The sequence below is a fragment of the Opisthorchis viverrini genome, assembly GCF_000715545.1.
Source record: "Opisthorchis viverrini unplaced genomic scaffold opera_v5_61, whole genome shotgun sequence".
Lineage (NCBI taxonomy): Eukaryota > Metazoa > Platyhelminthes > Trematoda > Opisthorchiida > Opisthorchiidae > Opisthorchis > Opisthorchis viverrini.
Genome location: NW_008751717.1, coordinates 434,092 through 456,926, shown reverse-complemented (window position 1 = coordinate 456,926; position 22,835 = coordinate 434,092).

The window sequence follows — 22,835 nt, the reverse complement described above, 5'->3', positions numbered from 1 at the left end:
CTTGAAAACATAATTATGTAAAGCGCTCGTGCAATCCGTGGAATGACAACCGTTGTAAGTTAACAGGGTTATTTGGTGGCACCAGCATCTCTGCAAAGGGCTCAACTTTGTTACCAGGAAACGAACTCCCAAGTTTTAGAGATATTAAATTTAGTCACGTAGCTGGGCTTTTATTTGGACTGGCTAGCATATTCGTTATCTATTTTCTGTCGCTATTTCGTCTATATTCTACCTTTATCATTAATAGATGTGTAGTAGGACGTGTCTACGATACTGCGCCCACGTACTCAATAATTAGGTCTATCACTGTAATAATTTACCAGCGAACGCTAAATAAGTTTCAGCTATGTTTTCACTGATTCAAAGATGCAATGATCAAATGACCTAGATTCAGATAAGTATGTGGACAAGATAGTTTCATTGATCGAACCATACAGAATTTTCTGTACCTCGATGCTTGTCTGTCCTACGCAGAACATGCTGAACAACCAAAAGAGCGAAAAGAAGACGTGACGAACAAGACCAACGGAGTGGAAACCTGTCAGATATTCGAGCCTTTCCTGAGCAAAATTAAATTTCCATGATCCGACTAACTGTTAATCTGGGATATGGGGCTCTGAACTCTAGACTTATTAAAGGTTTAATTTAGAATTTTAGTGAGAGGTTTGAATTTATCATTTGGTAGGCCTACCAGATATGTTAACGCAGCTGTTGTCTCCCTAGTTTTTTATGATGGTTTCCATGCACCATAATCTAAGGGAGACCTTTGATGTTCACCTGATTAATACAACAAAAGATACTGTCGGGGTATGAAACTTACATTTATGCTATGATAACGCCCGGAGTTTCGGAAGTGCTGCAAAACATAACAAGGTGCGCACACAATCGGTTTTTTGGGTCTCATATCACCCAATCTCTAAATTAGGGGATCGAATTTAATTTGTGCGTTATTTGAAATTGCGCAGATATGCATAATCACTAAACGATCACAAGCCAGCCACAAATTGCGCCAAAGTAAGTAATTGATTTGCAAAATAAAATATCACCAAAGTATTTGGCCGGAATATTTTTCCGGGTCAAAAAAATTCGGAAAATAGAATGAAGTTGCGCAGTATTGGTTTTCATTCCTCTTATTTTGCGGAGTGCTTTTTTATTGAAATCTCTAAAGATTTGTGCATGTAAATTCCTGTCAAGTTCCACTTCTATTGAATACTGACAGAGCTCACTGTGGTGCGACGGCTTACTGCAATGTTGATGAGACATGCGCCAAAGTAAGTAATTGAAGAAATTTGCAAAATATCACCAAAGTATTTGGCCGGAATATTTTTCCGGGTCAAAAAAATTCGGAAAATAGAATGAAGTTGCGCAGTATTGGTTTTCATTCCTCTTATTTTGCGGAGTGCTTTTTTATTGAAATCTCTAAAGATTTGTGCATGTAAATTCCTGTCAAGTTCCACTTCTATTGAATACTGACAGAGCTCACTGTGGTGCGACGGCTTACTGCAATGTTGATGAGACAAATTATGTTGAAACCAAAGTTGGATAATTATTCCAACATACGCCATTCGATTTGTAGGTGTAAATGATCACTGAGTTGAACTAATATATTTCACTTGTTATGCTGGATGTGTCGTGTTAAAATAAGACAGTCAGTTACGGTTCTGTTTGCTTTTATTGCACACAATAAATTCCGGCGCTCTTCATAGATAAAATTAAATTTCCATATGTCCGAATGATAGGGCTTAAAGATTTGAGATATTTTCTAAACGAAATTGCTAAGAAATCAGCATATGTTTCGTTGGTTCTCAAGTAACTCTCCGAAACATTTAATTCTACTTTAGGAGATAAGTGATGAACACTCCTTTGTCATGGAGCATGTACGACCGCAAGTAGTCGCTGAATGGAAGCAACATAAAACTTTCTAATCGACTCTAGGCAAACAAATGTTTCCCAAAACTCACCTACAGTGCTGTTTGCAGTGCTATTAATGGAGTATTCATCATCGGACAAAAAATGGTCCGTAATTTGAAGAGGAATGCGACTCGGTCGATCTGTTTACTTTATTCCCTTGTTGGTGGATCAATGAAAATCAGCACATCAAAACTATCCACCAGCAGAAGCGCCACGAATTATGTCGGACACCCCTCTTTTTCAATGGTCCGGAAAGCATTTCTATACATTTTCCCCCACGGATTCAGTCCAATTTAAGGTTCTTGTGGCTTTGAAATTTAAACACAACTTCATTTTTTTGGTAAACCATTAAAAACATAACCCATGGCGCATGCTGGTAGCGGAGGTAAGAAGTACTAATGAAGGTTGAATGTAGCAGCATAGAAATCGGGCGTAAGTAAATGAGAGCCTAAGTTTTTGCAAGCCAGCCTATTTTAAAAATCCCTACCTGCAATATGGAACTTTAATCATTCAGCTGTATCAAACCCTCTTAGAAATGCTCTAAATACTGTTAGTTGTTTCACCCGCGTTGACAGTTTTCCCTCAGTGAAATGAACATTTGGAAGGCCCCATGTTGTGTCGGTTCCCATGACTGCAGTCAACGGGTGTCTAATTGGGTAAAAACTAATGCAGCCATATTTAACACAAACCCTTGCACATTTTCAGCGCAGTATGCACTAACGTCAATAAGGAGAGTAAGGTGAGAGCAAGGAGAGAGTATTAGACTTTATCACCATGCTTACTTTCGAATAACCAAACAGTAAAATTTTTAGTAGGATAATGTATTTCGGCCGTCCGTTGGTGTGCTGAGCTAAACAACGTGGGTGCTTGGTTGGCGATGAACATTGTTTCGAAAATTAGCGAAACGTCCGGTTGAGGCTCACAAAAATATGATGGAAGGAGCTTCGTAAACTTAGTCCTTAGTAGTCCTAAGTTGACATTTCATTTTTAAAGAATGCCTGAATGCGTCACTTTCACATCTTTCTATCGCGTGCCTTTTGATTACTGTGCAAACACTATCATGAACTTTTGGGACCAAATCTTCACCAGTGTCACAAAAATGAACACAGATATTTGGACAACATTAGAGGTTCCATAAAATTTGTCTAAAAATGCAGGTATAATGTAGAAATTTCCTACATGAGGATTGGGAAATTACACTTGTTCGTAAATATTCCAAAGCGCTCATAAGCTACTACAACCAAAAATGCTGGTAAGGAAAATGTAACTTGGATTGCTCTTGATTTCTTCATTTGCTATTTACCACTGCCTGTCAAAATTTTTCATTTCTGTTTGTGTGGCTTGAAGTTCAAAGTCAATTTTTACCCTGAGTGGACCAGAAAAACAGTGGGCTGTTTGGCAAAATTTAATACAATCGCCCTGCTGATGGAGTTTTTATTTCGGGAGAAACTTGTCTTGAATACATACCTTATCTTCAGGTTGACTTCGACTTTTGTCTTTATGCTAATTGAAGCCCGAAAAACTCTAGACATTTTCAACTCAGCCAGATTGTGAAGTGCCTATTAACAGTGCAAGACAAGCTTGTTTCCAAGTAGGGCTTAGAACAAAGTGGTAAAGTTGAAAAGACCATCGACAGAATGCCCAAGCAGAGGCTGGAAGTGGCACGAAATTTTGGTTTTGGTGAGTAAGATGTAGATTATACTGGCCAAATGCTTTTTGTCGCAGAACTGTGGCTGCTTTTTTGTACCGCTGGGCCCTTTATCCTGCACATAAGTAAATAGAAGAATACATAGAGGACTAGGCGATCGAATTTGGTTTAGATCGTAGTGCTGAATGGAACATCATTATCAACATCGACGCCATGACATTAGTGTTCAGCACCAATGCTTCAAAGCCGTACAACCATATTTTTTGATCGCCTTATTGTAAACGAAATAATAGAGGGAGATAGGGAAGGGGCTTATTGCTAGCTTACCACAATTATGCCGAGGTTCCTACGCCTCTAGACATTCACTCGGGCAATCTGGATAGAAACTGACAACGAGAACGGCACTGAAGTCGGTTGGCTGTGATATCTTCAACCGGACTCAGAGTGGATTGGGCGGTCCTCATTCTGGAAGGCGAGTTGCAACGACAGCATCCAAGCGTTTGGTGACCTTCATACTCCTCTGCCAAGTCAGGGTTGGTGACCTCGCTGCATACGCCACTCTGATATGCGCATGGAAAACAGCACTCTCTTCAGCAAGTGATGGTTCGGCAACACATGTCCCAACTGTAATATGCACGCTATGGAAGCACAACCAATGCAGCTTCTTCAATGGAAGTACCCGTTGCACAACCGAAAACTCGAATTCTAATTACCTCGTTACGGATACGCCGACACCAACTCACACGAGCTATATTTCTGAGACAACAAGTTTCGAACACCTGAAGACGTCTCAGTTCCGCTGCTCGAATAGGCCAAGTTTCAAATCCATACAACAAAACAGCCCGCATTGTAGCTTGATACACACTTCCCATGAGATTCAGGAATAAAGCATTCTTTGAGTGCTTCCCCCTAAATTGTAAGTGGCGTGTTCAGGGACTGCTCCCAAGAGCATGATTTTACACTTTGTGGACGTAGAATGCAAAAGACGGGATGACTCTGGTCAGTTCATCCAAAAACACCTGCGCCTTGTCCTCCTTTCCGAAAATGAGAACGATGTCGTCTGCATATTCCAGATTGACAAGATTTTCTTCACTAGCTATTTGAACACCAGGGTTTTTGGAGACCCTCTAGCGTCCGTCCTATTATTTTATCGATCACGAAGTTAAAAAGAAATGGAGAGAGTGTATATCCCTGACCGACACCGCTGTTTGTACTGTCACACGTCCGGAAGCCTGAGAATACAAAGAGCGTATTATGTTTACAAACTTCCGGGGCATTTCTAGGTTGGCGAGAGTGTCAAGAAGAGCAGACTGGTCAATCGAGCCCAATATGCTTCGCAAATCCAAGAATACTAGAACTGTGCGCAGCTTATAGGTATGGCGTTGTTTAGGTCGACTATCACAAATGTCCTTTTAATGAAAATTGCTAGGCTATTAGATGCTTACTGGTATTCACGACTTTCCAGAAATTTCTTGTAAATCTTCTCTTCTGAGATTTTGGCAATATATTACTGTACACGTTATGCTAAAATAGGATAAAACCTGTCTCCCATTATTAGATATCAATAAGTTGATGCCCTGAATTTGCACCTGGTTGTGAATTATGACCGTCTAGAAACTCATCGTTTCCCAGAAGACTTCTAATACAAAACTATGCTTTTTGCAATATAGTTCTTGATGACTATGCCAAGCAGTATATAGCGGTATACACTACAGCAGTATAATCAAACGGCGTACCATTGTTTGGGCTTTCGGCAAGCTGACATATTCAGTACTGTCAGCTTACAGCAAGGAGAGCTTCTGTATACAACTCTTTTTCTCCTAGGGACTACCTCATGCTACTTGGAAATCTGATGTTGACTCTCCCTATGGTGCCGTTTGACAGCAACTGTGGCACTAACCGCACTGACAGCTTCAACCTAATAGAGTGTCACTGACCGTTTATTTGGCAATTTTCAGTTCGGATGACTCGCTATCTGCCAAAGTGTTTCGTTGTATTTTCTGTCAAATGAAACATATCATCAATTCTCAAAAGATTTCGGTGCAAATATCAGGAAAACTTAATTATGAAAAAAACGTTTTAAAAACCATTACGCCAGCTGATACAGAAGCAGTTTACTTTCTTAGAACAGACAGCTTTTCACAAAATGATCAGTCGAAAGCAGTGACTGTGCATGGCTCGCTTGGTCACTTGTTTACATGTGGCAATTTCACTAATGTGTTGTCTGAGCTTTTACTTTGAAATTTTCGAACTATCCCGTTTTATAACGTTTTATACTAAATAAAATCAAGTAAACTCTTCTAGCGAGATTTTCGGACCCCGTCAGTGTGGTCAAACGGAAAATCAACTAACCTGGCGATGATGATCTTTACAGTGTTTTGACGATCTTCTCTAATAATCCAAAATGTTGCATCTTATAAACAGGTATTTTGATGCTTATATTCTGTATCGCGTCACTACATTCTCGGCCTGTGTCATGGTCTGCGGTGATGAAGTGGAAAACTACTCAGGCTGTCCAGGTACCTAATAAGCGTACTGTAGATTGGTTGTTGAAAACACTTCAGTTAGTCGGCCATTGTTCCCGTGAGCCTGGAAGCTTTACCGCGTCTTGTTCGACACTCTTTATTGAGGCATTAGGTTTCAGTTTTCTGGCTGCTAATGAGTCAATCTTGCTGCCGCCCTGTGCAAGTCGCCTTGCAGATGGATCACGCGTCACTTGATCAACACCAAGTCAAAACAATTGAGGTGCCGAAATTTTGTTCTGATGGTGTACTGCTTGTGTTCTGGTTAGGATTGATTACATAACTAAAGCCGAGGAGTAAAAAGTATTACCAATATTTGCACGCCCAGCATGCAGAAACATTCCGTTTTTTGTCCTTGAATGTTCTGATCCGTTTAGTTTTATTCACTGCTGTTGGATATTGAGTGTTTACTCTTGTGGCTTCCCTTCTGCTTTTATAATGATACTACACTAACGATTCAGTTTTTTTCAACCATTGATTGTGAACAGAATCAGACACTACTTAGTCGTTTAAAAATACAGACCACAAAATTGAGGACTCTTGCAGTACACATTGTGCAATATGCATTGTTTGGATTCAAACTCAATTTCATCTTCCCAAGAAGTCAAATGCATTTGATTTATGGATACTTAACGAAGCGAAGAAGACCTTCTGAATAAAACAAAACAATCTGCTATTCTGAGAGATTTACCTGGCTGTGCGGTTAACCCAGAATGCAGTGAGGTCGGAATTACTCAGCCTTCAACAAATGAAGTGCTCTGAGTTTGCTGTCCTAAATGACCAACAAAACGGGTCCAATAGATTTGGCTGATAGGGCAAATGTTTATCGCAGCTTCACAAAAGGTGTATCTCAAGTTGCTCATCGCAGCGCACATTTCCATTTCAGTTAACTGCTATTCAAGACCTCAGACGCAGTTGTGATACAGAGGCTGAAAAACCATATTACAATGTTAAAGTAGCATGACACATTTCAACAAAAATATTATGAAGAGAAGTAATCATCTTAAGGATAATTTGCATGACTCCAGGTTACTTGACGGCACTTAAGTATTATGGAGCATCTAGTGCTCAAGATTACTAATATTCAATGAAACAGCTGTAATCAATGCCAAGTCGATATGTATGTTTGCGTTTAATCTGGTGGCTGTTGGTCCGTTCGTCTACCTTGGCTAGTGACTTGCAGCCGTTTCACCGCCAATCCTGGTGACGTGGTCGGTGCTTCGTTATGGTATGGAGTGCACCGTGGCAATGTTTGTGCTCAATGTTTGTACACACTCATCTCCTAAGCATTCTAGAATGACGACTGGGATAGGATTGTGTGTACTCGTGAACAGAGCGATAGGTCCAAAGTTATATTTGAATGTTTAGGTCAGGGTAAGTTTTCCGTAATCATGGTAACAAAATCAATGTGTGATGATTGATATGTATGTGAGACGACAAATAATATCAGTAGATAAAATTTCTCGAATTTTGGGACACAATCTTCACAAGCTGACAGCAGTTTCAGAGTAACTAACCGAGGCTTTAGAGATAAGGCAGTTAATTTTGATAACCTACGTCAAACTATATCAAAATTTCGACTCTTACGCTGAATGCGTTCAGTTTTCACCAACCACGAAACAGCTGACTTTTTCCTAAATTAAGGATTCGCGAAATTGCACCCTTAATTATGTTGTTAAGTAAGTTATCCTCTAATGGTAGAAAACTGGAGAATTTCCGGCACGCTGTCAACGCATGTCAGTCCTCTCCATCGTGAAGTCCATAGATAGACGTAGTTGCAATCTTTATCTTTCTTACTTCCCCCATTTTTTTCCAGCCTCCACATACTAATATCATTGGCCATGGTGAAGTGGGCTGCAACATAAATGGCAGTGTAGAGGTTTGCCCCACAGTAATGATACCCTAATAACGTTTTGTATGCTACAAAGTAGTTTGGAAAATGTTCAGTTGATTTACAAAATGTATACTCCGATCTTCATCATTGACTGCAGGTTGCCGTTTTTTGTCACATTTTAGACTAAATCGATTGCTTCTAGTCTCTGAGCACTGACAACTTTGGTCTTTATAATTTTCCAAACATGAGAGGTAAATTCATTTTACCTTGCCGTCCTCAAAGATGTCACCGGTATTCTTTTAGTTTGCTCACAAAATCAACAAGTCTACTCCTACGGAACTTATTATTACAGCCCAGGGGATCATGGGTGCGCAAGACATCTTAAAACCTGCTTGTGCTGTCTTTTAGACTATACGATTCAGATTAATTTCTACTGCACAACTATGAGATAAAATAGGACAACTAGGGTCAAGTCAGAGGCTGTTATATAAGGGCTTTTTAAATCACTCACTGAGGGTAGAATGTATCGAAGTTTTGCTATCTAACTCTGCCTAGGTTGAACAAACCAATGTTTAAAATTGTCCTTCTTTGTCCTACTTTGTGTTTATGCAATGGAGTTTATGCATAATAAGCAGTAATAACCTCAAGTCTCACATATCTTTTCATGGAGGAATCTATTCGACATTGCTTACATAACCACTCATGTTCTACCCAGCCAGGAAACATAGCATTTCTGTTGCAAGCAAATGATTTCAAAATGTTGAACAAAGGTCTCACTCTAGGATGCTTCATCCATTGCTTGATGGAAATAGGTTTCCAGGTCTAATTTGCTGAGATTTATTCTCCTCGCATATTCCATGTCAATGCAAGAAAGCAGAGAATTGACCATTTGTGACAATGTCGATATGCCAAAGAATTATTTGTCCATTTCCATGGAAATCTCTTTGAAAATCTCAAAATTTCAAAAGTACGCCGAAAAACAACTAGCACTTTGATTTATAATAAACTGGTCATTCCGGAGGAATTCAGCTGTTCAACTACTTTAGGCAAATTCACCTACATAATCGTTGGCCAGCTGTTGCCATGAATTGAAAACCGAGACGCACATTCCTTTACGCATGCAATTCGAGCGATTTGTAATAATTTCAGGGGGACCTTTTGATTTATTTACGTTAGCTTAATAATTGTAATTAATCATCACGTCTACTTGCTCAAAGCACTTGAGATATATCACTATACGAAATTTAATATAAAAAACTAAATAACAACATGTTTAAGCCACCTATCAACATCTCTAACATTAGACAGTTACTTTTGAATTTGCATGCAGTGACGGATACCTCAACTGTAGTAGCGAATAAACTTAGTCCGTGGATCTTCCATCGTATTTCTGTTTGTTTCGTTCACAATACTGCGATTTCACTTGTTTAAAGATTATTAAAAATCTAAATAGAAGATTGCAGGTTTGCTTAAACCATTTCAAGCAGCTAGTTGATGTGAAGAGAAGAGCATGTGAGTTGCGATGGAGGATGAATAGTTAGAATTTCACCTTTACTAGTGCAGTTATGCTATTTTAATCCTCTGTGAAACAGCCGTGGGCTAACTAAAAACAAAATTGGTATTTTCACTAGTATCGATAAATGCCATGGCGTATGGTCGCTTTGGCAACCAGAGTGCTGTGAAAAGCTCCTTTATCGAACACATTATTGAGAGAAATCTCAGATTGACAAAAGAATGGGCTCCGTTAAATTGTGCGGGTCATTAAACCACCTAATAAAAATATTTCAGATGCGTACTTTATTTAAATCTATATCATCTACTGATAGTGTGGATTTGTTAAATTTTAAAATGTTGATTGCATCATTTAATCATACTGGTTCGTTGATAAGTTTTTCAACAGAACATACTGATATGCTTTTCGTTTCTTTTTGTTAACATGATTATTTCAAATATACTACAATTACGTAGAACCTAAAATGTTCTCAAATCTGAGCGCTTGGCGCCTTGTCAGAGCCTGTGCCAGGACTTCATATAAGTTTAGGCAATCTAATTATATTCGTTAACGTGGACCGGTATAACTTGTAAGCAACCAAAATCAACATGCTTGATGCAATTTTGTCTATTCTAATTTAGTTGTAAAGAGGATGTATGCAGGAGAATTTTTAAGTCTACATTTCATAATCAACATATCCAGATTTTAAAATCTTTGCAACGGTTAGGTCACTTGTATAATATTATAAGGAAGTCGGAGATAACGCAGCATTAGTTCAACGTGAACGCTTAGGCCTAGAAATCATTTCAACAAGTATTTTGGTTGATGCTTTCAATAGGCTCGATGGTTGACTACCCAGGGTTTTCAATCCCTTGCAAACTTTTATATGAAAAATTAAGCCACAAACTTTTTAGGCCCCAAAATGTGTTAAAGCAAGAAATCCAGACAGAAGCGTAATGGCTCTGCCACGGTAAATGTTTAATAAGTTACAATATTTTATTTGACACCTGAAACTAAAGGATGCGCCAGCTTAGGACGGCAACGAGATAATTGTTCAGGTGAAGGAGTAGAATTCCCACGATTGTACAAATTTCACGATAAATGGCTTGATGAGAAAAAATAACTTAGCACTGAACAATACGTCAAACCTGAGTAAATCACTTTAAGTATTCTTTAGTGAAGTGAAATCCTCATCTAAGCATGTAAATCTCTACACCATTTTACCAAAAGACATAGGATTTAGTCCTAAGCAGCATTGCATTTGACAGGTGTAGCCATTAATTATAGCAGTAGGTTGAGATCGTACGGCGTGTCGACTAGCTAACTGTTCAAATTAGTGTTGACAAAGGCAAACTTTGAAGCCCTATTAAAACTTGTATTCAACTTACGATTATACCAGCTGTTTTTAATGTTCTTTGTAGAATAGCTTCCAAAGAATCTGTTTTAAGGGATGAATCACACCTCCTAAAATAGAAGGATAAATTTGATTTGTTCAATCAATAAAACTGACGTATCGGGGAAATTTCTTAAATATGGCTCAGGGGCAAACAGTAACAGATATTTTTCTCTCCAAATAAGACTAGCTACATTTTTATGTGTTCTAAAATATTTAAATATCATCCCTCACCTTTCTTAACTCCCTTTGTTTCCGCAAAATTTGAGAGTTTTATCGGAAATGGAAAGGCCAGAGTAGCTTTTGTGAACCTGCGTCACCTTTGGCGTAGGTGTGACTTGAGCTTAATCGTCAGGAGTCCAGTTTAGAGTATTTCGGCGGGCTCCATATTACTATACAGATTAGGAACTTGACATGCGCTCTGAGGACGTCAAAATACTTTCAGTGTTTGACCATCGATGTCTTCGGGGCATTGGCCTAGTCTTGTGGCAACACCGTGTCAGCAATGCTAGGGTGCGTTGAATGGTATTTAAAATAAACAACTCACCCTCGATGAATAAACCGATCACACTACATGGGTTGCGCCGGCTTGGTCACGTTATGCGTATGTCTGTTGACAAACTTCCTTCGCACAACCACGTAAAGGGTAGAAGCGAGCCAAGGGAGATTCAAAAATGATTTGGCAGCAAACTGTAAAACCCATTACTAGCAACCTGCACTGGTCACTGCCGTCTTCTTGCATGGGGACTCTGAGACACCAATGATGAGAAACATTGTGAGACATGCCTTAGTCGAGCTCCCAATGGCGCTTGTGCATTCAGCTTATGGCATTCACCCACCTTCGCAAATCATCGGTGAACAGAACTGTGGCAAACGCAAAAATTGTACAATAACCACAAATGATAATGATTGTGATGATGTATAGCTTGGCTTTTAGTGAATAAATTTTATTGTGTATTCAGTAACTGTGTCATTCACACGTAATACTGTCGTAAATTCATGTCGAAACTCAAAAACTTTGCTCACAACGAGAAAATTAATCTGTTTGAAATATTAATAGTGAAAACAACCCGTCTTTATTAAAAAGCACTCGTGAAATCAGATCAGTCCAGCTGAATTACCGTGATCTAGAGAGATTACAGATTGATATTTTGGCTTCTGACCAAGAAGTTTGGAGTGTAAAGACAGTTGATGAATTGCTGACGCTTTATTCAAGCTTGAACAACCGGAAAAGATAGAGAAATGTATTCTCCAACTTTAGAGTGAGTCATGGTTTGTTTGGAAGATTTCAGTGTATTGGACGGAGATTTACAGTTTTTACCAGAAACGGTTCCAGGGAATAATAATCTGTAAAACGCAAAGACCCTGATGCCGTATGATACATATTAAGCCGTGGGTTAAAAATTAAAAACCCAACGAATTCTGGAGCTTTTTACTTTACGCACGCAAAAACGGGGAAGCAAATACCAGCTTTTCAACAGAGACTTCATGTGTTCGTCAAAATTCCGCATTGGATCCAATAAACGCGTAAGTAGTGACCATAAAATGACACAAAAACAGTGTGACTCATTTTACACAGAAATGTAATCAAACATTTCAAGAAAACGTCAATTTGACAGCTATTGAATTGCAAACTAGCTTTTGAAAATTTTGTTAGTCGCTCGAATTATCGACGAACAACTGGGCAAGGCAACTACCAATGTTGAGATAAGACTTTCTTCGATACCTGAACCCAGGAATTTCCCAAATGGTCTTTCACAAGGCCAAAAGAATAAAGCAGTCCAAAAAATAATTTTCATTCTGGTCTCAAAACCACTACGTTAATTTTTCAGAACAATTAATTTTTCTTTTCAAATTCTTTACAGTTTTGTTAGACTTATTGAGTTTTGCTTTGTCTAGCCATCAGTTTTGTTTTTTTAATTGGCCTTGGTTGAGTACCATCACTAGCAGTAGCTTGATATATTTCTCCATGGCTGACCAATTTGACAGCAAACAAAACTGAGATAATTACAATATTGTAAAGCATCTGTTGCCAGGTACTGGAGAATCAAACATGCGCAATAAAGTAGCAAAGGAATTTTTCAAGAAGGTTTTCACAGCATTGAATGTGTAAAAATGGACCAAAGAGTGAATATGCACGTTTGGCGTTAACCGAAATCCCTGGGTAGTTTATATCACCTATTAGATTCAAGAGGTTGTTAGACATCGATACGGGTCATGACGTTTGTCCCGAATTGCAAGGCAGCTGTCGCAAACATCAGAAACATAATACCACCGTTAATGTGTGATAAATTGTGTAGTAAAAACACCTATACAGGCCAGGTTGGGTTAATTTTATTCAGATTTTTCAAATATTCCCACTAATAGAGTTGGTACATTTCGTACCTGTCTACATGTAGGCAGTTTGTTCAGTCATAAAAAGTAACTTACAGGATGAGCATCCTCAGAACTGGCTTGTGTCCAAAAATTGAGTCAGCAATCACTGAAAAAGACAACATTGATGAGTCTGGTTTGGGTGAAACCAATGGGGAATGCAAAATAACCCATGTCCTGTGTTACGCCTGAAATTTTTCAGACCATTTTTGCAATTTTCTTGAATACTTAATTAATCTAACAAACCAGAGATTTATCACTTGTATAGCAATAAAAGCGAACGTTTGTATATTGATCTTCACATTTCATGGACGGAAAGTGCACAAACCTTCGCATTCTGTTGACGATATGTTGAACCGCTTTCTGCTGATCCAATTTTTTTGTTGATTAGTCACAAGCACGTTTTCTGTCCACGAATATCGAGTCAAATCTAATAGGCCAATGGATTTGAGAAGGAGTCTATGCAGCATGCCGTTTACAATTATCTGGTTCGCGAAAGCAACAAGGAAAAAACCGTGATGAAAAAAACAACGTTGTTACCTTTTTGCCTATGACTGTGGTGCCAATTTTTCAAATTCAAATATAGCGATTAACTAATTAAAGAGACTATTTAGAAAGGTGTGTACAAGTCATTACCAAAGCAGGAAGATGATCATTCGTTTTCATCCTACACTGATTGGCCATTTGTCCAGTTTTTAGTTTGCATCACAGTTGGATTCAGCGTATTCAGCGGATTTAAGCCACAAGGATGTCCAGGATGCCTGGAAACTAGAGGACATATTGAGATCAAACGGCACAGTTTCCGTTGAAATGAGCATGTCACAAGTTTCTGGAAAGCAGTTAATTTAATTTAAGGCTCTTTTGGTTTAGTCAGTGCTCTATATTCACGTCTAATTTTAGGAAATAAATCTACGAGGATAGCTGGCAATGACTGCGCTAGCTTGTGGGGCACCTGAAAGGCACTAACAATGCAAACTACCTGAAACCCACTGATAGTTGTAGGATGGCGTTACAAGTGTAATCAGCAAGGATTGATTTACAAACCCAGAAGTTACAATTTTAAATATCTTGCATTTGCATGCTGCACTCGCAATAAAATAGATGGAAGAATTGAACGCAGTCTAAAGATCCCGATCTTTGAGAGGTAATCGGTTTTGAAGAAGTCAGTCACGTAAAGCATTTGAAATATACGTTGTTTGGAAAAGGCAAAGGGTTTACATTCTCCGCTAATATGAAAGTAACACCCGATGTGGCTTCCAAAAATTTAGTCGCATTTCCAAGACATATGAAGATTTCTAGTCAATCTTTTTTTATTAAGTGAAGCTAATTCGTACCAAAAATATGTGTGCCGCCGCAGATCCGTTTCATCGCCGTTGGTGGACAAAAGCAATGTTGCTGTCGTGAAAAACCAAAATGCAAAACTGGCGACCTGCAGATGTTAGTCAAGGACTTATTCAGATGCAAGTAGCCGATCAACGTTTCGGCTAGATTGCATTTTGACTTGATATTTTGTCCTCCATCCTCTGAAGACAAACCTGCATCAACGGTTTGTGAACCTACTAGCTCTTCAGAGTCTTCTATGGTAAAATTTTTGCTTTACTTGTAAGTCTTCTTAATCTTTAGCTAAGTTTTTGCGTGACGATGAAGTTCATCGCAGGGAGGCTGGTAGATTTTGTTCTGTTGTGATGTGCCTATTTTCGGTTAGCATGCAAGCAGTGGCTGAAAGGTGCCACTGGGCTTTTTAAGTGGTCAGTTTCTGAACTGGCCGATGCAAACCAAATCAATAACCTTAAATAGTCCACAAAAAATGAAAGGCAAACCCAAGAGCATCAGATACTCCGCACACCTACGAAAATCGTTTGCTACTCAATCATGTTTGTGCTTTCACCAAATGGTTCACCAACTTCATTTAACTTCGCTGCACGAGAAAGAACAATTTGTGTAAATTGCATTTTGTTTTCAGCTGCACCGTCTTCCACTAGTCTAACTTCAGGTCTCGCCTGCATTTATTTTACTGCAAACAGAAGTTCAAATATTAGGATCGTGCGCGTTCACTAAATTCCAACGGTTTAATATATATGATTGCCACACAGGAGTTAATTATCTGTAGTGTGCTAGGACAATTTTTTGCAGATATATGAATCACATAACGATTTGAAGCACCGCAATTTTTGAATTATTTTTCTACTGGAACATTTATGCTTCAGGAAATGTTAACAAACTCAAAAGGTTCCACAAAACGGAGCGTCAAAAATGAAGATGTGTTGGTGAATCAAGCCAAAGTAGGTTTTCATACCAGGCGGAAAATTGTCATTTCACAGTTCATGCTATTTGAAGTTGCTATGGAAACTACTACTCCACAAATCCCAAGGTTTTGGATTAATTGATAGTTAGAGATATATTCGAAATTTGCTGTTAAATAATCTACACTTATTACATTTGTGCACCTGTCGAAAAGTTTACTGTTGGTATACCAAGCCGATGTTTCAAATCCTTTGAGGTCACACCATTCACTTTAACTTTAAACGCGAGTAATAGCTTCTTTTTCATCTTCAAAGTTCCATTTGACGATTTGCCGAAATAGCCTAATAGAGGGCACATTCTATAGTTCACTAGGTGCAGCCTAACACGCCTTTACGTTTTTCATTCACCAAGGAAAATTTTCAAATAAAACACAGTGCAAATTGAGTTTCAAACGGTTTTCTACATGTATGCTTGAAAGAATTAGCTAGTTTTTCAGAATGTACCATTTTGATTCCTTTACATTATTGTAAATAAATAGTTAGTTTANAGCTAGTTTGTCAGAATGTACCAAAATCTTAAGCGTTATTTTGATTCCTTTACATTATTGTAAATAAATAGTTAGTTTATTTTCTAATCGGTGCACAGAATTTGCTTATACATGCATTGGGGCGGTTGATATTCTACACAGCAAATGACAGGTTTATAACAGGTATGTATTCGATGTTTTTGTGTGAGAGTATGTACAAACTAGGATATTTTATGTTTCTTGTCCGTGTTTTCACGCAACGTGGCATCCAAAAGTTAAATTGACGTATTAATTCAAAAAGTATCCTACCTTAAACTAAACTAACCCCCACGTACCCACCGGTCTCAAACAAGTAATTTAGATAGTTTGAATTTTTCCCTCTCACATGGAGAAGCCTTTGCCATCCGGTAGAAAATTTGAATGATTTCTCACTGGATCTGGTTGTAAGATATATTCATCATGATTTAGGTCCGAAGGCTTAGTCCGGTGACGAAGTTTTACGGCAAGCTTTTGGATAACACATAAAAAAGACAATGATCGCGACTAATTAAACCCTCCAAACCAAGTACGTCTCCGCGTAAATGGCACACTTTGTGCCCGATCGGGAGCATCGTTTCATTCCCATACCTCCTTAGCATGTCAAATGTGAGGTGCTTAAAACTCGACACGCCATGAGCTCTTATGAGAGTTTTCTTCTTTTGAATTGGACTTACCAAAATAATTGCTCAGCTCAGCAAACATCCCAACGACCATCTGCGCTACCTGAACTACCAATTTTTTTCCGTGATGGAATTAAAGCAGAAGGATGACTGTTCAAACGAGTCACGCTACACAGGGATATGTTTGTCTTAGAAAATATCTTTAGTGCCATTTCCTCACCCACGAAGAAGAAAGCCTTGTTTGGACTGATGTCACATTATCCGATAACGCACCAAAAACCATATCTTCTGAAAACATTAAAGCGCATTCCGATTACTAATTAAGATTATGTAATTGATTGAATGTCAATCTAGCATAATGACCTGTTTTACATGACTAGTTTTTTGTTGCCTTATAGAAATTTCCAAGGTTATACCTTTATTCTAAATCAATTATTTCTTTTACAAAATTCCATAAACATTTGATACAGCTAAAATGTTATCAATGACATGGATTTCTATGAATGCAAAGGAACCTTTCAGCTGTGGTAGTTAGAGTACCTTTCAACTAGTTCGACTCCAGGGTGTTCCGAGAAAATGGTTGGAGCTCTTTAATGAAGTACGCACAATTCTCACATTTCTTGTATAATTTTGCTTTTGAGGGTTAATTTCGACGGTTAGATGACGATTAATACAGAATCATTTCCGAATGATGAGATTTCACGACTTTTGCTTTTTGAAAACTTCTGCATTGCAGGACAACTTCTTATAGATGGTGCTGGTTACAACGGATTTTGACATATTACTATGTGTGTTATATCTACTCCATTTCAAAAGGCCGTAACTTTATAAGAAAACGTTTTTACTTTACAAGAAATAAAACCTCCACAAGGCAACCATTGTAAGAGATTTTTATGCACATGACTTTCATACAAGTAGGGCACAATAAAGCATAATTTCATGAAGAGTTTTATTACGCACTAGTAATTAAACACATGTTTAACCTTAATGATTGTATTGCGCAAAATGGCTTCGGTTATTAGTGGAGCCCACAATGCTGAATCATCCTAATCACATGGTTAATATGTGCGCATTTAATAACAGCCATCTAGAGTGAATGAAAGGCTGTTGGAATTCCTACCCACACAGTCAAATATGGTAATGCCTATATTTTTTGCTTTTTGAGGGTGCAAACTAGGAAGTAACACTAGCAAGAAATAAATGAATGCAGGCTAGATATAAATGTGGACCATGATTCAACCAGAATGAATTACCGCATTTCGACATTTCTGCGGGTTTGAGAAATAAATCCAGAAACATTGCCTGCGCTTGAGTAGATTGCAGATAAGCAAGTTTGCCAGGCGAGTAGAAGTGCTACATTACTTTTTGGCCAACCTTATCCTTTGAGGAAGATTAATGTCAGTCTCTGTCATATCACGTAAATTAAACGGAACACCCACACTACACCTATGCTAAACTTCCAGACTGCATTATCCATACTACTAGCGTTAAAACAAACTCAGTTCACCAGCAGCTGTCTTCCATCACGCATTGTTACCGTGAAAAAAAAACGATATTACTCCATTTACGCCCGGGTCTTGATTTATTCCCCTTACTACATGTTTCGTTTCGAAGGCTAGTTTGTTTTTTTTGGCAATTTTCCTGAGTTATAAACCACCCATTTTATGTCTCCTGTCATTCTGAATGAAACAATCAAGCCATTCTTATTCAGCTTTCTGTAGAAGAAAACGCATCTCCTGTGACTTCACACTAGGTAAAGTCAGCTGACAAGCTAGCTAACAGAGACGTCATTACTGAACGCTACCTTTGGTGATTTTGTTACACTTAGTCTGGCTGAGAAGCTTATATAACCCACATCAGGCAGGGAGCCTTGAGTGGAAATTTTTAGCAGATTGTTTTACTGTAACTTGGAAAAATGACACTGTAATGTCTTACTTTACCATTTATTCTGCTTTTAAAATAGCCAGCTCCTACAAAACAAGCTCGTGCGTCAAATCAGTCCTTTATTTTAGGTGGTGTGATGTTCGGAATGTTACGGTATTTTTCTTGGCAGGAAGCAAATCCAAAGAATGTTCGGCAGCCCATGATCAGTCTCAAAATTCTTGAGGGTTTCATGGTAGGCACCATCCTCGAGCGTCTACTGACTTTATGTTCTACTTCAAAAAATAACGCATTCAACTCAGAAAATACAAAAATAATTTCGTTGGGTTTTCACGAGGGATTTGGGTCAAGCTTAGCTGGGTTTCTTATTTATAATTTGCTTCCAGTGAATGTCAGATACCTCATTCAACCTCACCAGTAATATATTTGCTAAGAAAGTTCAGTACTATATCTTGACTGTTGCATAAATTATTCCAAAAGCACCTTCTGCGTGACATATCCGTTTCAATGATATCATAAGCAAGAGATTTAACTGAAATTGGGTTGAGTCTGTCAGTAAAATAAATTCGATTGACTTCAAGGGAAACGCTAAGTTGACTGCAGCTTAGGGCCTACAACTGCCTGAGTAGCTTCAAGAAGGGCAAAATTGGTCCTGGTGTGTCAAAGATTTGTCAGCAAACTTATGATTAATGTGTTATTTGGAGGGTTTACTTTTAACCACCCACCAACATATAGCTACACTACAACAAGCCGAAAAATTATCACAGTTGTTGATTGAACGTACGCGGCCAGATCGACCAGCTAACTGTGGGCAGTCATTTGTATTTTCGTCGGATTTTCAGGGAAACTCCGTGTCACAGCTTGTTGCTATACAGCGAGACCTGATTTGCTTCAAATACGGTGTTATTACTAGCTCTGTACAAATTCTTATCTTACTTCACCTCATTTCCTGACCAGCTTGATTCAAAGGTTAACCTATTCAACTATTCGAAAAATCTAACAGTTTTTTGTCACCATAACCCAGTATTTTTCCTATTCTACGGCTATTTCTGACGAAGTTACCATTTTAGACGGGCTGTGAATTCCCCAAGCAATTATCCAGTGCTCATAAAACGGAAGAGATTACGCTATGCCTTTCTGATTTATCCTCACTTATCGATCTGGCTTCCAAATTTCACTTGGGAAAACTATCTAACTCGTTCCTCAAAATTTTCTGACACTCGCTCGCTCTTTGAAATCACTCCATCGCACTTATAATCCCGAATAGCAATCTTAAAAATCGATTTTTGGCGATCAAGAGACATACAGCTTTAGTGGTGCATGCAGATACTGACAAGACACTAATGTGAAATAGAGACCAGTTGGTGCACATCCGTAATTTTTCTAAGTAATCTTTAGGAAGAGATGCAAATGTGAACTGGCCGCAAATTCAGACGCTGTGAGAATACAAATTGCTGACACAATTGCCTAAAACGCGTGAAGATGTTGACAGCTATCCGATTACAATAGCGAATCTTTAATAATCTTGTCAACCGGCTGTGTAGAGGCATAAGTAGTTTTGAACAATTTTGCGGCAAAAGGCATACTGACAAATGAACAACACTTGTTTAATGATTCAGCTCTTCTCACTGAATAACAAACTTTCCGGCTATCCCAGGATTATCTAAATTGCGGTCGCTCGTCATTCAAAGTGTACAGCTTGCCGAGATAGATAGCGGTAAATTCGGTCTTCATCAAACCTTTAGCATCTGACAACCAATGTACTACACAAGCATCAAAAAGTCAACATGTGTTTCAACACTTCTTTAATAGTATGAAAAAACGTGTAGTATCGGAGAATTTTGATATGGCAGATGGAGTAATATTTTGATTGCGCGTCAAAAAGCGCGCAATGCTAAAACCTTAATATTTGTGAAGCTACTGGCTATGTGGTAAATTCACTTTTAAGTTGCAAGTAAGCAACCTAATAAGTAGACCTTTTGGATTCTCGAAGAGGCTTTTTTCTTCCTTAAACAGTGGAGTGCGCTCGCCATTGGATTAGGAATTCCATATGTTGATTGGAGATTTTTAGAAAAGGGGCGCAGCCATTGATGTGTTAGTTACAATAGGATGTGCATGAGGAAGTTTAGTGCGTCTCTTTGTAATGTGGTTGTGGGCACACTGTAATAGCATTTACCAGAATTGTCAAGCCGGCTGTATATTCCACTAAACTTATCAGCCATTATCTGCTCAGCTTTCCGCTCCAACAAACATCACTAGATTGAGTTGTCACAAAAGCATCACCAGCGAACCGAAACTGTTATTAACAAGTTATGATTTACTCCTACTAACTGCACTAGTTCGAAGAGAAGTTTGATTTGTTGACTAGTAAGAGAGATTATTTGCGGTTAATTTCCCTATCTGATACTTTCCCGAAAACCACGCACAATCTGATATTAACAGAACGACGTAGATATTGAATAAAAATTGTCGTAGAGAATCACACACATACCAGAATTTGTGGGAATGTTTTGGCTTCCACAGTGTTCCACAAACCAAATCCCCCTGGTTTAGTTGGAGGTTAGTGAGATATTAGAAAAACATGGATACATGTGAAAAGGAAAACGCTGGCAGTCAATTCAAACGAGCTCGAAATGCGTAAAAAGTCGGTTTGGTTTTTGAAGTATCACAAATGACATCATAACGACAAATAGAAAACTCTCGTAGATAAATACGTTAAAAGTGGAAACGGGCGTAAACTTAGCTGATTTATGACACTCGTACATTATCCTGCCTTTCATCGTTAATTATTGCGTTACAAAAGTCGTATACTGTATAAAAAAACATCAAAATGAGCAGATGCATGGTCGTTGTAGTCTGCAAAGTTTTCAAATAGTCTCAAAATTTGAAGGAATTAATGCCTACATAAGAAGAAATGGAAATCAAAAGCCTTCCAATTGGACTTTGGTTTAATGTTCATAATTATGTTTATAATAAAAAGAGCCACAGTTTTCCACCTGAGATGCTTTTACAATTTTCCTACCTAGATGAACAGTTTCTTCATAATCCAGAGTGTTTTTTGTTGGACCACAATTTAGCATTTTTGTTGCTCGTAGCTGATCGTTGTCTTTTGTTTTGAAATATTTCCGTGATGGTTTATATCATTACAAGGAGCACTCTCTGGTCATTGTGGATATAATCTCAGTAAATTATAGTGTAAACTTGACATGCAGTACAAAATTCGACACATCGTAAAACACATTGTTCTCCATACTTGATAAATCCCAGATAATTAGATGCTTGCAAAAATTGGTATCTAAATCACAATTCCGTGTTAAATGTAACCAAATCTATCTGAAGAGATTTTGAATTTATCGATGGCAATGTACATAGCATTCAAATATCGGATTAAAATAAATAAAGTTCATCGGAATACCTGGTCTTTAAACGCAAGCCCAATCACTACGGAATCGGAACTCCGTAGAGAGTTGTGAAGTGCTTAGATCTAATCATACACTTTACTAATGCAAAGGCTGTGAGAGGCTTCTTGGCTGAACGATATGGACTAGTATCACATACCGGACAAACACACGATTTAACAATTTTCAGATTATCGTCAAATCCCGGCAAAAGTTGACCTGTTAAATTAAGTTAAAAAGCGCTTATATTGACCTAGCCTTCAAATATATGGTAAGCACATCCCATAGTAGTATCAACGCGACCAGAATAAAACACGAACGACCAAGTAATGTGCAATGACACGCGATGACAAATGCGGACAAATAGTCATTTATGTGAGATGAAGACGTGCTGTGCACTACTTGCTGCGGTGTCGCACAGGATAGAGTCGAGATGGAGATATATGTCTGCGTTGTCACCAACATTTTTTGACCAACACATGAGGCGCAAATGTCCATATTATAATCGTGACCTGCGGCTGCTCTCGCTTCTTTCCCGAGGCCATTAAAAAGTGGTAAAAATTGGAATACTCTCGAATTTAATGTATTAATAATTCATACCTAAATTACGTCTAAAGAGACACCGGCGGACCATTTTGCACTTGGAAGCTGCTCCGGACTCTAAAAACCTGACCACTTTTTTGGATTTAGACGGGTTCGAATGGCAATGCACCTCCCAAGGAAAATAAATGGGCAAATGTTTGAAAAGAATGAGCAATTCTCTTGGAACGCCTTAAGGTATAATTATTCATCATGTGCTGATAAAGACTGCACATGAAATAGTTCCAGTTATCTCGAAAACTATTACCAACATAAATTAGATATTAATCGGATAGGACTAAGTAGCTATACTCGCGCCTTCCTTGTAAGCAACCCAGCTTACTTTTTACTAGGCATCTAACACTATGCCACCAT